At 36.4% G+C, this 20100-nt stretch overlaps 1 pseudogene; it reads left to right on the forward strand.

The window, feature by feature from the left end:
- The window catches only part of LOC141512096 (magnesium transporter NIPA2-like), a 102960-nt pseudogene extending 83078 nt beyond the window's left edge, over nt 1-19882 (forward strand).
- Nucleotides 19883-20100: the final 218 nt, after the last annotated feature.

Consider the following 20100-nt stretch of genomic DNA (forward strand, 5'->3'; position numbering starts at 1 on the left):
TATGGAGGAGAGGGCAGGGTGCATTGTTTTGGTCTATTTATTTTGTACTTTTTAGTCCTATTGGTGGAATCCTCAAAGGACCTAAAAACTCTAGCTAATTTTGAAGGTAGGATATATTCTATATTCCTGCCAAAGAAGACAGAGAACGTAGAACTTGGTAAGAAGCTTTGGTATGGAAACTTGGAAACTAAGCTCTAAACCCAATTCCATTCCCTTTCCCAGAAGATGAAGTAGTGTATGTGCTCAGTTTTAAGGGGAATGCATGTTTATTCTTGCTTTACCTTTGAAATATATATTTCTTTGCAAAAGGTAATCCAATGAACCACTTAATTTCATATAAGATTATTTTTCCTTTATTCTTTTTTGACTATGGTCAGATCAAAGGGTAGATGCAGCATACTAAGTTCCAAATAGTGATTCTAAGATGGATATTTCCATGTTGGAAGGCAATCTTGTGATGTTCAAAGAATGAGAATGCCTGAGTACCTCATTTTGTTCTGGATGTTTTATAGGAGTTGCTCCCTTCAATTTCTATCACACTTCTCAGAGGCAATGATGACCATTAAAAGGAAGCCACAGACCCTGAACTGAATGACAAGAAGACAAGGACCTGGATGGAATTGTTTGTACTATAAAAAGCCAAGATTAAGGTGAATTACCTGCAAGGAGAGTATAGGGAATAATAGGTTACTTTGTCAATGTATACTTATGAATCTTTTCTGTTTTAAACATTTCTTTTCTGTGAAGGAAATAAATAGCTGTCTTTTTGTGAACCACATTGTACCTTGGGTAGCTTTCCAATCTCAAATACCCTCAAAATGAACCAAATATGAGCTTTAAGGATTGTTGTGTAGGGGCAAGAAAAGAGTTTGACCATTTTTCAGAAGACATCTTTCTCCAGAATTGAATTTGGTCAACATAGGATCCTAAAGCTAGAGATTCCTTTACGGGACATGAACAAGTTGGTCTAGTGTTTCTTATAAAATTATAGTTTAAATTAAATTCTGCTCTAACCTTCTATGCCTCTATCAAATGGAAAGGAAGGAATGGGTGTAAGACAAATTTCAAAGGAAGAATTGCTTGAACAGTGAATGATTCACTATGATGAGGGAGGGAAGAAGCGGGATGAGTCAAAACACATTATAATGGCATCAGCCTATTGCCAAAAACATTACTGTAATCTGTTATTGGGATAAAAGTCCCCTGGTGATGTGAACATTTAGAAGCTTTGTCTTTTGAATTGTTAATAGAGGATAACAGCTCTCTGGTGCTATACAATGTATAATGAAAAGATATGCTGTCACTCTGGTTTCCGGGTCAAATGACTTTTGTATGATATTCCATAACTTGATTATGGAGGTCATTACTCTTTCATTCAATTCAACAAACATTTATTGAAGTTCTACTATATACAAAGTACTGTCCTAAGGACTGAGCAAATAATCCATCATTATTCTTTTTTTGCAAGGCAAATGGGGTTAAGTGGCTTGCCCAAGGCCACACAGCTAGGTAATTATTAAGTGTCTGAGACCGGATTTGAACCCAGGTACTCCTGACTCCAAGGCTGGTGCTTTATCCACTAAGCCACCTAGCTGCCCCATAATCCATCATTATTATGATTTTATTTTTATAAATAAATTCAAGGACCTGTGATTTTATTGGAAGGAAAAGGAAGGAAACAAACATTTGTTAAATACCTTCCAGAGGACTAGCACCTCTCATGTGAGGGCTCCTCAAACCATTTTTGAGGCTGCTGATTCACTGTATTCCCAGCCATTGACAGTTATTGATTTTTATTGATTTTGAGAGAGTGAGGCTGATGACTTCGTGCATAATTGTCTTTCTTATATCCAACTCAAGTACAAATTAGGATATCAGCTGTGAAATCATGGTCCTCTTCAAAAATGAAGGGGAAAAACATTTATGTGCCAGGCACTGTGCTACACATTTTACAAATATGATCACTTTTAATCCTCACAACAATTCTGAGAGAGGGGTACTGTTTTTATCCCCATTTTACAGATAAGGCAAATGAGGCAGATTGAGGTTAAGTGCATTGCTTGGTCTTCTTGACTCTAGGTTAAATGACAGAACCAGCATTTGGACCCAGATCTTCTTTATTCCAAGTTGAACACTTTCGTATTTGCAGTGTGCTACGTCTTGTTTTCAGGACTTATATGGTTTAGCTCAGTTTTATAATATTCATAATAATGATCATAATAAATATAATGATAATAAAATAATAAATAGCATAATAATGATTAGTATTTATATCACCTTTAAGGTTTGCAAAATACTTTATAAATATCTCATTTTAACTTCATAATAATCCTAGGAAGCAGGTCCTGCTTTATTATTATTATTATTATTCCCAGTTTACAGATAAGGAAATAGAGGTTAAATGACTTGCTCAGAGTTGCACAGCTAGTACATGTCTAAGTCTGGAATTAAACACAGGTTTTCTGGACTAATGCTCTTTCCACTAGGTCACCTTACAAGAATCTATTTGTGGAATCAAAATCTTCTGTTGTATTTTCTACTTTAATTTCATTACCATCATTAACATAACTGAAACTTAAGTGTCCTCTTTGACCCAAAGGGCTTGGGCCCTTTTGACCCAGGCAAGGTAGGGGAAGGATGATCTCAGTTGCTCATCTTTATTGAAGCACAATGACCTAAGTTTCCAACTCACAGATTCAAGTGTTGACCATGAAAAGATGAGGGAAAGCTTTAGTCTTTCAGATTTAGAGTTCTACCTTCCATATTTACACAATAACAATCATAACTTGTTATACTTCCCCCCATATTTCTTTTAAATGATTTATAATTCTTGAAAACAGGAATTTATTCTTGGTACCAACTTAAGTGGCAACTGAGCTGAATTTCTCTAGAGTGTGAAAATTGGTTTATAAATAAAGCTTTAGACTGTGAAAGATAACCAGGTTACCAGTTGAAACAAAGCTGGAACTTGAAAGCCAGAGCCAGCAAAGGACATTGCTGGCTGCCATTACATCTGTGACTGTCTTTTATCTGTTTTCCATACTGAAGAAAACTTTCAGTGATTTCTCTATTCAAATCGTGTGGTACAAGTTTGGGTTGTACAATACATTTTACTGGTATGTCTAGTGTGACATTTAGGGTATTGCAATAGTAAAAGCAGCCTATACTAGCTTGTGGGTTGCCTTTCATAAACCTATAAAGAGACAGGATCTTACATTATTGATAACCAATAAGGAAATATAATTATATTGTTTATCCACCAGGTGGCAGTATACTCAGTCACTGCTACAGTGGTCTCATCAAGGTCAATATGACATATACACAAAAGGTTCTCTTCAACCATCCAACCCCCAATCACCACTCTGCTTTGTACAGTAGGGCAAGTTTATAAAAACCCATCATGGCCAAATTCAGAATTGATTTAGGGAAGTAAATCTCAAACTAAATTATAAGAATCTCTGCAGGCCATATATTAACTTAAAAAAACACATTTTATCCATGATCCTTTATATTTTTATTTATTTAGTTAAATATTTCCCAATTACATTTTAATTGGGTACTGGAAGCTCTAGGAGTGTTTCCTGTGGGCAGATTATTTGATACTTTGATCTAGGGCATAATAAACATATGACTTCAAAATTATTAATAATGGAAAAAAACTCTAACTTGTTATGTTCTGACCTAATTTCTGTCATTTTTCTTCTCTCTCTCTTGACCCCTCCCCTAAACACATTAATTAAAAATAGACAAAAAAGAGAATAAAAAATGTTCTATGACCATATCCTTTATTACAATGTCCTTGAAACTCTTTTGATCACACTTTTTTTAATCAGGAAAAAAATGTTTGTGCATTCATGACATATATTTATGATATTTATAAAAGACATATGTGTTATTGTCCTAATATCCTGTATATTATGGAAGAAATTAAAATAGAAATCTAAAAGAACGAAACAGAAATAAGTATTATTATAAAACATTTTGATAAAATCAAACCCCTTTTTTGCTCTCACAAAAAAAAGTGTTAAGAGAAAATTAGAGAGAGAACATTTTAGTGAAATTAATGTGATTAAATATGCTCTGTCACTTTTTAAAATTTAGGTTTAATACTTCCAGGTACAATGATTCAAATGTTCTAAGTTCAGTTTATTTCAAAATTTGTGGTTACTTATTTGTCACGGCTGAAAAAATATCTTACAGAGATGCAAATGAAAGAAAAGCATTTTTGACTGCACTTACTAAATTATGGTCCTCATTTTTCGATCCTTTCTATTTAATATGCAAAGGTTTTCACTGAAATTCACCTAGTAGATTTTCATCTTCCTTGATATAGGAGAAGGTATTTGATTTAGGTACAGAGAAGGGGGTATCAGCAAAGCGGACAGCAAGATGCCTGGGTAGGCTCTGGTTTCCTGGTGTTGAATGGCCTTCATTCACTTATCAAGTACTTAGCCAATATGACCTGATGGCTAGAATTATACATAATGAATTGACAGATTAAGCCCCTATACCTCAAATACAGACCTCCAAACATTCTGGATAATTTCAGGCATCTCCAAATTAAGGGTGAACTGACCCAAGCAAAAACAAAAACAAAAACAAAGGCTTAATCAAAGACAATATATAAGTAAAAAAGAATAAAACACTGAATACAATATGAAGGAATACTATGATGAGAAAAATTCCAGAGGCAAATATAGAATATCTTATGCACTTATTATCATTTTTGTGGTTCATTCTAACTTTCATGGAGTTTTATCTCTCTCTCTTGTGCCAAGCTGCTAGTTCCCTTTCCAATTCATTCTTCCATTGTTGTCTTTCCTTTTTCATTTTTTCTTCTGGAATTTTCATTTAATTTATAAGAATATTAATTTTTGTTACTTCTTGCTTCATCTCTTCCAGGAATTCTAGATGAACTGGTAATCAAACTATTTTTTCTTGGAGGCTTTACTTGTAGATGTTTTGGAGTATTTCTCTTTTTTCCAGACTTGTGTCTTAACAATAAAATCTCTTTATGGTAGAATTCTTTTTTGTTTCTTCATTCTTCTAATCTGCTTCCTGACTTGTTGCTTCCCCAGGATTTCAGGGAAAGCTCAAGTTGGAGATTTACAAAATTTTAGCACTCTCAAAGTAATCTGATTCTGGTCAAGGTTTGATCCCTGCCTAGTCTTCTTGGTATTAACTGTTATAATCCTAACCTGGAACTAGGAAGTGAGGGATAGAGCAGCTAGTTGGCACCTAAATCTTGACCCCATAACAAGATCAGAATCCTCTATGCTGGATCTGAAACTTCTCTTTTTCCTTGATGCATAGCCTCTCCCTTTGTTGAAATGCACTACACAGTTATTCCTGGGTCGATCACCTACCTATTATTTCCAGTCTCCATTTGCAACCTGGGCTAGAAAAATCACTACTTTTTTCTTGGATTGCCTAATTAGTTAATTAGTACATTTTCTAAATCTTCATGGAAGAATTCTGGGGTAGAGCCTGATTGAATGTCTTTCTGCTACTAAATATACATCTTATTTTTAGAAATCATAAGAGAAGGCTGGATAGATTTTTTAGGATAATAATAATATTAACAATAACATTAATATAACATTTGCTCTTTGCTAGGCATTGTGCTAAGCACTTTACAATCATCTCATTTGTTTCTCATAACAACTCTGGGAGGTATGTGTAATTATTATTATTTTTATTTCCCATATGAAGAAACTGAGTTATAAGTTAAATCACACAACTACTAGGTATCTGAGGTCAAATTTGAACTCAGGTCTACCTGATGCTAGACCAACTGGGCCATATGAAAATGGGATTCATTGATCATATTTTGAAAGAAATCTAAACCAACAAGAGAACCCATGCAATGAAGGCACTTACTTTAGAAGAAGCAATACAGAGATACTAAAGAACTGTGGAATTGATTGTGTAACATATGAGATATTGGCAAAGGACTGCACAGTATGACCTGCTTGCATCAAAAAAGGTGCTATGCTCTATGAGCAGAGAAGAATTGCAGGAGCTCAAAAGAAATGTGAGCTGTGCAAATTTAGAGACTTCTCCAATCCCAAATGTTCACATGGACTATTTTTGCCTGACCTGTGATAGAGCATTCCAAGCTTGTAGTGGTTTGATCAGCCAGACTCAGGCACACTCTATCTTGACTCCAACATGGTGATATTATTTTGTTCCTTTTCAAGAATGAAGGAAAATAAGCAAAAGAACAAGTCAAAAAAATTAAAAATCAATTAGAGGAAAAAGAGTTCAAGTCAAGAGGAATCATAGTTATTATCACACAAAACTAAACAGCTTCAATGAATATAGAAGAGGAAAAACTAGGAATATGCTATTCCAAAAGGCAAAAGATAAAGAACTACAACAAAGAGCAACCTACTTTGCAAAATGAGTGTAGTACTACAAGGATTAAAAAATTAGATCTATTATAGAAAAGAAAACTTTTAATCATTTCTTTTTTTATGTTATGTTATGTTATTTTATTTTTACTTTTTGAAAGATTTTATTTATTTTGTTTTGCAATTTTCCCCCATTCTTGCTTCCCTCCCCATGCCCCACAGAAAGCATTTTGTTAGTCTTTACATTGATTCCATGTTATACATTGATCTCAGCTGAATGTGATAACAGAGAAATCATATCCTTAAAGAAGAAAACTAAAGTATGAGATAGTAGAATTGGAAGGTAATAGTCTTTGGTCTTTGTTTATAGTCCATAATTCTTTCTATGGATACAGATGGTATTCTCTATTGCATATAGCCCAAAATTGTCCCTGGTTGTTGCACTAATGGAATGAGCAAGTCCATCAATATTGACCATCACCCCCATGTTGCTGTTAGGATGTACAATGTTTTTCTGGTTCTGCTCATCTCACTCAGCATCAGTTCATGCAAATTTTCGAGACTTCCCTGAATTCCCATCCCTCCTGGTTTCTAATAAAACAATAGTGTTCCATGACATACATATATCACAGTTTGTTAAGCCATTCCCCAATCGAAGAACATTCACTTAATTTCCAGGGTTTTTTGCCACCACAAACAAGGCTTGGGGCCTCTTGGGCTGCTATAAATATTTTTGTACAAGTGATGTTTTTCATAATCTCTTCAGAGTATAGACCCAGTAATGGTATTGCTGGATCAAAGGGTATATACATTTTTGTTGCCCTTTGAGCATAATCCCAAATTGCTCTCCAGAAAGGTTGGATGCATTCACAGTTCCACCAACAATGTATTAATGTCCCAGATTTCCCACATCCCTTCCAACATTGATGATTGTCCCTTCTGTTCATATTGGCTAGTCTGAGAGGTGTGAGGTGGCAATTTTTCATTCGACTATGGATTGCTTTGAATTCCTCAGTTGTAAATTACCTTTGCATATCCTTTGACCATTTGTCAATTGGGAAATGGCTTGTTTTTTTTGAAAACTTGAGCTGGCCAAGATGGCGGAGAGTAGACAGGCACAGTTCTAAAGTCTCCTGATCTTTTCCCCATCTATCACATGAAACAAACCTCTTAAAACAAATCCGACCCACAAAACCCAGAAAGAAAAGCCAGGAAAAAGAACATCTACCTCAGGGTTTGTCTCCTGCAGCAGCTTTGGCCAAATTTGGGCGGGTGAGTCTGGGCTCAGAGGGAGGATCAGCCCTGGATCAGCCAGATTAACAGCTGAATTGGAACCAGGAGTCTGAGGGCCCAAGAGCCGGACCTGCTGGATCAGCGGTGGGGCTGGACAAAAGGGGCTTGGGTCCGCGGGGAAGCAGAGGTGCTGGTGTTGGTGCTGTCCCCCTGGAGCTTGGGGACCAGGCTGGGGGAGAGTTCTGGTGCAGAAGAGCTGTGGACACCATCCCTAGGCTCCTGGGGTCTGAGAAACTCTGAATGCATGCCTCCATTGCACAGAGGCCTCTTCTGAAACAAATGCAAACTACTTCTGCCTCAGGCCCAGGTGTGTGAGCAAAAGAACCAGCCCAGCTGAGGAATGACCTCAGGCCAGGGTAAAGCCCACCATTGATTGAAGGCAAAAGAATTCAATACCTCCAACTCCTCCCTTAGGGCAAAGGGAGAAGGCCTCAAACAAGGTCACAGATACTCCAGAGAAGGCAACCAGCACCTCCTACTGGCTAGCCAGAGAAACTGCATTCAGTAAAGCCTTTAGCAATCCCAAGCCCAGGTGAACCAGCCCCACCCAACTCAAGGTCTTAGCATAAGGAAGAAGGGTCAGCGGAAAGGTGGATCCATAGAAAAATTCTTGGAAGGGAAAGACCCCAACTCAGAGAGACCTGGAACCTCTGAGGAGAATACAATCTGGTCTCCAGCACAGAAAGACTTCCTTGAAAAAAATAAGGAAGGAGTTTAAAAATTTGGAAGAGACAATTAATACCTTGCAACAAGAAAATAAAAAGCTTAGAAAGTACAAGTGGACAAACACAAAAGGAGAATAAATCTCTCAGATCATCAATTGGACAATTACAAAATGGGAATAATTCTCTCAGATCCTCAAATGAGCAAATGCAAAAAGAAATTAATTCTCTCAAAACCTCAATTGGTCAAATGGAAAGCTCTTTCAAAAGTAGAATTGACCAACTGGAAAAGGAGTTGCAAAAGGTTAATGAAGAAAACTCCCCCCCCAAAAAATAATGGAGTCTACAGAAACTAATGACTCCATGAGACAGCAAGAGTCAGTTAAAAAAATCAAAAAATAGAAAAAATAGAAGCAAATGTAAAATACCTCATCAACAAAACCACTGACCTTGAGAATAGATCGAGGGGGAGCAACCTGAAAATTATCGGACTTCCTGAAAACAATGAAGAGAAAAAAAGCCTGGACTTAATATTATAGGATCTAGTGATGGAAAACTGCCCTGATATCATGGAATCGGAGGGCAAAGTAGTTATTGAAAGAGTATATTGATCCCCACCAGAAAAAGATCCTAAAATGAAAACACCAAGGAATGTTGTGGCCAAACTGCGGAACTATCAGATAAAAGAGAAAATCCTGCAAGCAGCCAGAAAGAAACAATTTAAATATCAAGGAGCCACAGTAAGGATCACGCAGGACCTGGCTGCATCAACTTTAAGGGATCAAAGGGCCTGGAATGATATATTTTGAAGAGCATGGGAGCTTGGAATGCAGCCAAGAATCTACTTTCCTGCAAAGCTGAGCCTTCTCTTCCAGGGAAAAAGATGGACATTTAACGAAATGGAAGAATTCCAAAAATTTCTGATGAAAAGACCAGAGCTAAACAGAAAATTTGAACATCAAACAGGAGGTTCAAGAGACACATGAAAAAGTTAAAAAAAAAGAAAAGGAGGGGCAGTAAAAGAAAAAAAATGCAATCCAGTAAGTTGAAACTGGCTATATCCCAGCACGGGGGGAAAAAAAAGATTCTCATAAACCTTGAGAAATGTAACTCTAACAGAGAGAATACACCTAGCCAGAAATGAGGGACATTCGTGACCTATCCATGAGACTACTATCTAATGGAATGTAACTGGCTTTAACCCCACTTGGGAGAAAGACTCTAATAACTCTCAGGAATTTTGACTCTATTCGATAGAATATACAGAACTAGAAGGGACACTCAGAATTTTCTATGACTTAGGTAGAATGATCTTAAAAAAAACACTACCGCCCTAAAAAGGGGGACAGGAAAGAGACGAGAGGAGGGAGGGGACTGAATGGGGTAAATCTCATTACACTAAGAGGTACCAAAAAACCTATGGTAATAGTGGGGAAGAAGGGAGCAGAGGAGAAACACCTGAATCTTCTCATCAGACTTGGCTTAAAGTCAACCTACACATACTCAGTTAACTTATAAAACATCTAACCTTTCAAGTATTAAAAGGGGAAAAGGGGAGGGGGGATGGAGAAGGGGAAGGGGAGTGGGGGGAAATAAGAGGAAATAACAAAAGGAGGGAAAGAGAAAAGGGGAAAAGGGAAAGGGGAAAGAAAGGGGAGGGTGTGATATAGGAGGGCAAACACACTGAAGGGGCTGAAGGGGGTGGTTTTCAGAAACAAAAGACTGGGGAATATGGATAAAAGGGGGGAAAGGGGGAAAAATACAGAGGGAAGATAGCATGGAGGGCAATAAAGAATTAGTAATGATAACCTCGAATGTGAATGTGATGAACTCTCCCTTAAAACATAAGCAAATAGGAGAGTGGATTAAAAAACCAGAATGCTACAATATGCTGCTTACAAGAAACTCATCTGAAGCAGAGAGATACATATAGAGTAAAGGTAAAAGGTTGGAGCAAAATATATTTTGCTTCAGCTGAAGTAAAAAAAGCAGGGGTAGCAATCCTTATCTCAGACAAAGCAGCAGCAAAAATAAATAGCGTTAAAAGAGATAAGGAAGGAAACTTTATTCTCCTAAAAGGTACCATAGACAATAAAGTCATTTCAATATTGAATATACATGCACCCAGTGGGACAGCACCCAAATTCTTAGAGGAGAAGCTGAAAGAACTACAGGAAGACATAGACAGCAAAACTCTACTAGTGGGAGACCTCAACCTCCCACTATCAGATCTAGATAAATCAAATAATAAAATAAACAAGAAAGAAGTTAAGGAGGTAAATAGATTGTTAGAAAAATTAGATATGGTAGACTTATGGAGGAAAATGAACGGGGATAGAAAGGAATATACCTTTTTCTCTGCAGTACATGGAACTTGTACAAAAATTGACCATGTACTAGGACATAAAAACCTAATGATCAACTGCAGAAAGGCAGAAATAGTGAATCTTTCTCAGATCACAATGCAATAAAAGTCATATGCAATACTGGGCCAAGAAGACATAGACCCAGAACAAATTGGAAACTGAATAACCTCATTTTAAAAAATGAGTGGACCAAAAAACAAATTATAGAAAGAATTAACCATTTTATCCTAGATAATGATAATAATGAAACAACATACCAAAACCTATGGGATTCATTCAAAGCAGCCCTCAGGGGATATATTATAGCTCTAAATGCTTATATGAATAAATTGGAGACAGAAGAAATCAATGAACTAAAAATGCAACTAAAAAAATTAGAGAAAGAACAAATCAAAAATCCCCAATTAAATACCAAATTAGAAATTCTAAAAATTAAAGGAGAAATTAATAAAATTGAAAGCAAAAAAACTATTGAATTAATAAATAAAACCAAAAGTTGGTGTTATGAAAAAACCAATAAAATTGGTAAAACTCTGGTCAATTTGATTAAAAAAAAGAAAGAAGAAAACCAAATTGCTAGTATCATAAATGAAAAAGGTGAACTCTCCACCAATGAGGAGGAAATTAAAGTAATAATTTGAAATTATTTTGCCCAACTCTATGCCAATAAATTTGATAATCTAAGTGAAATGGATGAATATTTACAAAAATATAAGTTGCCCAGGTTAAATGAAGAAGAGATTAAATACCTAAACAACCCTATCTCAGAAAAAGACATTCAACAAGCCATGACTGAACTCCCTAAAAAAAAAATCTCCAGGGCCTGATGGATTCACAAGTGAATTCTACCAAACATTTAAGGAACAATTGGTTCCAATCCTATATAAACTCTTTGGAAAAATAGGGAAAGATGGAACTCTGCCTAACTCTATGAAACCAATATGGTACTGTTACCTAAACCAGGAAGAGTTAAAACAGAGAAAGAAAATTATAGACCTATTTCCCTGATGAATATAGATGCAAAAATCCTAAATAAAATCTTAGCAAAATGATTACAACAGGTCATCACTAGGATAATACATTATGATCAAGTAGGATTTATTCCAGGAATGCAGGGTTGGTTCAATATTAGGAAAACTGTTAGTATACTCAATTATATCAACAACAAACGTATCAGAAATCATATGATCATATCAATAGATGCTGAGAAAGCTTTTGACAAAATACAGCATCCATTCCTATTAAAAACACTAGAGAGTGTAGAAATAAATGGACTGTTCCTTAAAATAATTAGCAATATCTATCTGAAACCATCAACAAGCATCATATTCAATGGGGAGAGGCTAGAGGCATTCCCAATAAGATCAGGGGTGCAACAAGGGTGCCCATTATCACCACTACTATTCAATATTGTATTAGAAATGTTAGCATCAGCAATTAAAGAAGGAAAAAGAAATTGAAGGAATTAGAACTGGGATGGAAGAGACAAAACTCTCACTCTTCACAGATGACATGATGGTCTACCTAGAGAATCCCAAGAAATCATCTAAAAAACTATTAGAAACAATTAGCAATTTTAGTAAAGTTGCAGGTTATAAAATAAACCCTCATAAATCCTCAACTTTTCTACATATGTCTAGCAAGAAACAGCAGGAAGATCTAGAAAGAGAAATTCCATTCAAAGTAACCTCAGACAATATAAAATATTTGGGAGTCTATTTGCCAAGACAGACTCAGAATCTTTTTGAAAACAATTATAAAACACTTCTCACACAAATTAAATCAGATTTAAATAACTGGGCAAATATCAACTGCTCATGGATAGGTAGAACTAATATAATAAAAATAACAATTCTACCAAAACTAAACTATCTGTTTAGTGCCCTACCAATCAAAATTCCAAAAATTACTTTAATGAGTTAGAAAAAATTGTAAGTAAATTCATATGGAGAAATAAAAAGTCAAGAATTTCCAGGAGCTTAATGAAAAAAAGTGCAAAAAAGGTGGCTTAGCCCTACCCGATCTAAAATTGTATTATAAAGCATCAGTCATCAAAACTGTTTTGTATTGGCTAAGAAATAGAGTGGTGGACCAGTGGAATAGACTAGGTGTAAACACAGGAGATGATTATAGTAATCTGCTGTTTGATAAACCCAAAGAGTCCAGCCATTGGGATAAAAACTCTCTCTTTGATAAAAATTGCTGGGATAATTGGAAGTTAGTGTGGAAGAAACTTAGATTAGACCAACACCTCACACCCTTTACCAAGATAAGATCCAAATGGTTACAGGACCTAGACATAAAAAAACAATACTATAAGCAAATTAGAAGATGAAGGACTAGTCTACCTGTCAGATCTATGGAAAGGGGAATAGTTTGTGACTAAGGAAGAGTTGGAGAACATCACCAAAAGCCAATTAGATGATTTTGATTACATTAAATTAAAAAGCTTTTGCACAGATGAAACCAATGCAACCAAGATCAAAAGAAATGTAGTAAATTGAGAAACAATCTTTACAACTAATGATTCTGACAAAGGACTCATTTCTAAACTATACAGAGAACTGAGTCCTATTTTTAAAACAAAAAGCCATTCCCCAATTGACAAATGGTCAAAGGATATGCAAAGGCAATTTACAGATGAGGAGATCAAAGTAATCCATAGCCATATGAAAAAAATGCTCTAAATCATTAATTATTAGAGAAATGCAAATTAAAGCTTCTCTGAGGTACCACCTCACACCTCTCAGATTGGCCAGTATGACCAGGAAGGATAATGATCATTGTTGGAAGGGATGTGGGAAATCTGGGACACTATTACACTGTTGGAGTTGTGAACTCATCCAAACCTGGAGAGCTATTTGGAACTATGCCCAAAGGGCAACAAAAATGTGCATACCCTTTGACCCAGCAATACCACTACTAGGTCTATACCCTGAAGAGATGAGGAAAAAGGGTAAAAACATTACTTGTACAAAAATATTTATAGCAGCCCTGTTTGTGGTGGCAAAGAATTGGAAATCCAGTAAATGTCCTTCAGTTGGGGAATGGCTTAGCAAACTGTGGTATATGTATGTCATGGAACACTTTTGTTCTGTTAGAAACCAGGAGGGACGGGATTTCAGGGAAACCTGGAGGGATTTGCATGAACTGATGTTGAGTGAGATGAGCAGAACCAGAAAAACACTGTACACCCTAACAGCAGCATGGGAGTGATGTTCAACCTTGAAGGACTTGCTCATTCCATCAGTGCAACAATCAGGAACAATTTGGGGCTGTCTGCAAAGGAGAGTACCATATGTATCCAGAGAAGGAGCTGTGGAGTTTGAACAAAGTGCAAGGACTATTCCCCTTAATTTAGGGGAAAAAAAGATATCTTATTGTCTGATCTTGTTACCTCTTAAACTTCTCTTCTCTTTAAGGATATGATTTCTCTCTCATCACACCCAATTTGGATCAAGGTACAACATGGAAACAAAGTAAAGACTGACAGAGTGCTTTCTGTGGGGGGGGGAGCAAGATTGGGGGGAAAATTGTAAAATTCAAATAATATCTTTAATAAAAATAAATTTAAAAAAAGAAAAAGAAAACTTGACTCAGTTCTCTGTATCCATTTGGATCTTATCTTGGTATAGGGTGTAAGGTGTTGGTCTAATCTAAGTTTCTTCCATACTAACTTCCAATTTTCCCAACAGTTTTTATTAAAGAGACAGTTTTTATTCCAATAGCTGGACTCTTTGGGTTTATCAAGTAGCAGATTACTATAATCATTTCCTGATATCGCACCTAGTCTATTCCACTGATCCATGACTCTATTTCTTAACCAGTACCAGACAGTTTTGATGACTGATGCTTTATAATACAATTTTAGATCTGGTAAAGCTAAGCCACTTTCTTTTGCACTTTTTTATTGAATCTCTGGAAATTCTTCACTTTTTATTTCTCCATATAAACTATAAATTTACTTACAATTTTTTCTAACTCGTTAAAGTAATTTTTTGGAATTTTGATTGGTAGGGCGCTAAACAAGTAGTTTAGCTTTGGTAGAATTGTCATTTTTATTATATTAGCTTGACCTATCCATGAACGTTTGATGTTTGCCCAGGTATTTAAATCTGAATTTATGTGAGAAGAGTTTAGTAATTGTTTTCAAAATTTTTTGGCAGGTAGACTCCCAGTTATTTTATTGTGTCTGAGGTTACTTTTTTTTAGGTTTTTGCAAGGCAATGGGGTTAAGTGGCTTGCCCAAGGCCACACAGCTAGGTAATTTTAAGTGTTTGAGGTTGGATTTGAACTCAGGTACTCCTGACTCCAGGGCTGGTGCTGTCCACTGCGCCACCTAGCCACCCCCTGAGGTTTCTTTAAATGGGATTTCTCTTTCTAACTCTTTCTGCTGTATCTTGCTAGTCATAAAAATGTTGAGGATTTATGAGGGTTTATTTTATATACTACCACTTTGCTAAAGTTGCTAACTATTTCTAGTAGTTTTTTAGGTGACTTTTTGGGATTCTCTAGGTATACCATCATGTCATCTGCAAAGAGTAAGAGTTTTGTCTCCTCCTTACCCATTCTAATTTCTTCAATTTCTTTTTCTTCTCTTATTGCTGAGGCTAACATTTCTAATACCATATCGAATAGTAGCAGTGATAATGGGCATTCTTGTTTCACCCCGATCTTATTGGGAATGCCTCAAGCCTATCCCCATTGATGGTTTGATGGCTTCATATACGTACTGCTTATTATTCTAAGGAGCAAACCATTTATTCTTACACTCTCTAGTATTTTTTATTAGAAATGGGTGTTGTTTTTTGTCAAAAGCTTTTTCAGCATCTATTGATATGATCATATGATTTCTGATAGGTATGTTATTGATATAATTAATTATGCTAACAGTTTTCCTAATATTGAACTAACCCTGCATTCCTGGGATAAGTCCTATTTGATCATAATGTATTATCCTAGTAATAACTTGTTTATAATTGTTTTGCTAAGATTTTATTTAAGATTTTTGCATCTATATTCATAAGGGAGATAGGTCTATAATTTTCTTTCTCTGTTTTAATTCTTCCTGGTTTAGGTATCAGCACCATATTGGTGTCATAGAAAAAGTTAGGCAGAGTTCAGTCTTTACCTATTTTTCCAAAGAGTTTATTTGGAATTGGAGCTAATTGTTCCTTAAATGTTGATAGAATTCACTTGTGAATCCATCTAGCCCTGGAGATTTTTTCTTAAAGGTTTCAATAATGGCTTGTTGAATTTCTTTTTCTGAGATAGGGCTATTTAGGTTTTTAATTTCCTCTTCATTTAATCTGGGCAACTTATATTTTTGTAAATATTCATCTATTTCACTTAGATTGTCACATTTATTGTCATATAGTTAGGCAAAATAATTCTAATACTTTAATTTCCTTCTCATTGGTGGTGACTTCCTCTTTTTCATTTATGATACTAGCAATTTGGTTTTCTTCTTTCTTTTTTTTAATCAAATTGACCAGAGGTTTATCAATTTTATTGTTTTTTTTCATAAAACCATCTCTTGGTTTTATTTATTAGTTCAACACTTTTCTTGCTTTTGATTTTATTAATTTTTCCTTTAATTTTTAAAATTTCTAATTTGGTATTTTATTGGGGGGTTTTAGTTTGTTCTTTCTCTAATTTTTTTAATTGCATACTTAATTCATTGATTTCTTCTTTCTCTAATTTATTCAGGTAAGCATTTGAAGATATAATATATCCCCTGACAGCTGCCTTGAGTGTATCCCATAGGTTTTGGCATGCTGTTTCATTATTGTAATTATCTAGGATGGAAATAATTAATTCTTTCTATTATTTGTTGCTTGATCCACTCATTCTTTAAAATTTAGTTTTCAATTAGTTCTGGGTCTATATCTCCCTGGCCCAATATTGCGTATGATTTTTATTGCATTATGATCTGAGAAAGATATATTTTGCTATTTTTTCCTTTCTGCAATTGGGCATTAGGTTTTTATAGTACATAGTCAATTTTTGTGTAAGTGCCATATACTGCAGAAAAAAAGGTATATTCCTTTCTATCCCCATTCAATTTCCTCCATAGGTCTATCATATCTAGGTTTTCTAACAATCTACCTCCTTAACTTCCTTCTTGTTTATTTTATGATTCTATTTATCTAAATCTGAGAGCAGGGGATTAATGTCTCCCACTAGCAGAGTTTTGCTGTCTATGTCTTCCTGTAGCTCTTTCAACTTTTCCTCTAATAATTTGGATGCTGTCCCATTGGGTGCATACATATTTAGTATTGAAATTACTTTATTGTCTATGGTACCTTTTAGGAGGATATAGTTTCCTTTATCTCCTTTAGTGCTATCTATTTTCTCAGCTGCTTTGTCTAAGATAAGGATTTCTACCCCCTAATTTTTTCGCTTCAGCTGAAGCAAAATATATTTTGCTCCAACCTTTTACCTTTACTCTATATGTATCTCTCTGCTTCAAATGAGTTTCTTGTAAGCAGCATATTGTAGGATTCTCGTTACTCTGCTATCCACTTACCCTTTAAGGGAGAGTTCATCCCATTCACATTCAAAATTATAATTACTAACTCTTTATTGCCCTCCATGCTATTTCCCTTCTGTTCATATTTTTTCCTTTTTTTCCCTTTATCCATATTCCCTGGTGTTTTGTTCCTGAATATTGCCTCCTTCAGTGTGTTTGCCCTCTTATATCAACCCCCTCCCCTTTCTTTTCCCTTTCTCTTTTCCCCTTCTTCCCTTCCTTCTGTTAGTTCCTCTTTTTCTCCCCCTCCCTGCCCCCCTCCCCTTTTCCCCATTTCCCCTTTTAATATTTGAAAGGTAAGATAAGTTTCTTAACTTAACTAAGTTGTGTAAGTTAACATTAAGCCAAGTCTGATGAGATGAAGATTCAGGTGGTTCTGACCTCATTTCTTCCTCTCTTTTGTACCTCTTGATGTAAAGAGATTTACCCATTCAGTCTCCCTCCAACCTCCCTTCTCCTTACTGTCCCCCTTTTTAAGGAGGTATTGTTTTTAAGTCATTCTATCTGAATCACAGAAAAGTTATGTGTCCATCACTTATGGCTATGTATATTCTAATAGTGTTACGGTTCTCAAGAGTTATGAGACTCTTTCTCCCAAGTGGGTAGATAGCCAGTTTCATCTGATTGGATAGCAGTTTTTTTTAACCTTCTTGTGTGTCTCTTGAGCCTCCTGTTTGATGTCTGAGTTTTCTATTTATCTCTGGTCTTTTCATCATGAAATCTTGGAAATCTCCCATTTCATTAAATGTCCATCTTTTTCCCTGGAAGAGAAGGCTCAGCTTTGTTGAGTAGTGGATTCTTCTTGGCTGCATTCTAAGCTCCCTTGCTCTTCAGAATATCTCATTCCAGGCCCCTCAATTCCTTAATGTTGCTGTGGCCAGGTCCTGCATGATCCTTACTGTGGCTTCTTGGTACTTAAATTTTTTCTTTCTGGCTGCTTGTAGGAATTTTTTCTTTTATCTGATAGTTCTGGAATTTGGCCACAACATTCCTTGTTGTTTTCATTTAAGGATCTCTTTCCAGAGGGGACTGATGTATTCTTTTTTTGTTTATTTGTTTTTGCAAGGCAATGGGGTTAAGTGGCTTGACCAAGGCCACACAGCTAGGTAATTATTAAGTGTCTGAGGTTGGATTTGAACTCATGTACTCCTGACTCCAAGGCTGGTACTCTATCCACTGTGCCACCTAGCCACCCCCGATATATTTTTTCAATAACTATTTTGCCCTCTGGTTCCATGATATTAGGGCAATTTTCTATCACTAACTACTGTAATATTAAGTCCAGGCTTTTTTTCCCCTCCTCAGTGTTTTTAGGAAGACCTATAATTCTCAGGTTCTCCCATCTTGATCTGTCCTCAAGTTCAGTGGTTTTGCTGATGAGGTATTTTACATTTTCTTCTAATTTTTCGATCTTTTGCTTTTGTTTAACACAATAAAGGCATTAGTTTCCACTGATTCCATTCTTTTTTTTTAGAGATTTTTCTTCATTTATCTTTTGCAACTCCTTTTCCAGTTGGTCAGTTCTATTTTTGAAGGAGTTTTCCATTTGCCCAAGTGTAGTTTTGAGAGAATCGTTTTATTTTTGCATTTTCTCCATTGAAGATTTGAGAGAATGTCTCATTTTGTATTTGTCCAATTGTATTTTTTTTTTGCAAGACAAACAGGGTTAAGTGGCTTGCCCAAGGCCACACAGCTAGGTAATTATTAAGTGTCTGAGACCGGATTTGAAACCAGGTACTACTGACTCCAGGGCCAGTGCTTTATCCGCTACACCACCTAGCCACCCCCCCCCAATTGTATTTTCAAAGGATTTGTTTTCTTGTGAGATGTTAATTTTCTCTTGCAATGTGTTAATTTTCTCTTGAGTTTCTTTTCCCAGTTTTCCCATTTAATTTTTTTTAGTTTTTTTTTGCAAGACAATGGAGTTAAGTGGCTTGCCCAAGGCTGCACAGCTAGGTAATTATTAAGTATCTGAGGCAGGATTTGAACTCAGGTACTCCTGACTCCAGGGCCAGTGCTCTATCCACTGCCCCTTCCCAATTGATTTTTAAACTCCTTTCTGATTTCTTCAAGGAAGTCTTTCTGGGCTGGAGACCAATTCATATTCTCCTCAGCAGTGCTAGATCTCTCTGGGTTAGAATCTGTCCTTCTAAGTATTTCTGCATGGGCCCCCTTTTCTCTGACTTGTTTTCATCTTTCTAGGATTTTGTGTTGGGGGGGGTGGGGACGCATTTCTCAGAGTTTGTTTTTGAAGATCCTGGAGGCTTTGTTCACTTGTCTTAGTAATTCCAGGGGCCAACAGTTAGAGGTGCTGGTTGCTTTCTCTGGAGTGAGGTCCTCAGCAACAGAATCTGAGTTGACCTTGAACACTGGGCTGGGCCCTAAGGGAGGGAGTTAGTCTTTTTCTGTTGAGTGAACTCTGTTGACCTGAGAGGGTGGGAGTGAGGGTTTGTTTATTGTTTGTTCTGGGCACAGGGCTCTGCTGAAAGTATGGAACTCAGGTCTCTGTTTCAGCTGTTTGTTCTCCAGGTGTGTTATGAGACTCTGTGCTGGAACTTACCCTCCTCCTGGCCGAAGACTCCGCAGCTAAAGTTGGATCTCACACCCACCACTCACCGAAAGTCTCTATGGCTGAGGCTGCCTTCTGTCTTCCCCCAGCTGCTGTCCCTGTGCTGATCCCCTGCTCTCATCTCCCAGTTCACCCACAGTCCTCTGAGACAGACCTTCTTGGTAGGTGCTCTTCTCTTAGCTTCTCTTTCTGGGTTTTGTCGATTGAATTTCTGAAGGTTTTTGCAAGGCAAACGGAGTTAAGTGGCTTGCCCAAGGCCACACAGCTAGGTTATTATTAGGTGTCTGAGACCGGATTTGAACCCAGGTACTCCTGACTCCAGGGC

The sequence above is a fragment of the Macrotis lagotis genome, chromosome 2, assembly GCF_037893015.1.
Source record: "Macrotis lagotis isolate mMagLag1 chromosome 2, bilby.v1.9.chrom.fasta, whole genome shotgun sequence".
Taxonomy (NCBI): domain Eukaryota; kingdom Metazoa; phylum Chordata; class Mammalia; order Peramelemorphia; family Peramelidae; genus Macrotis; species Macrotis lagotis.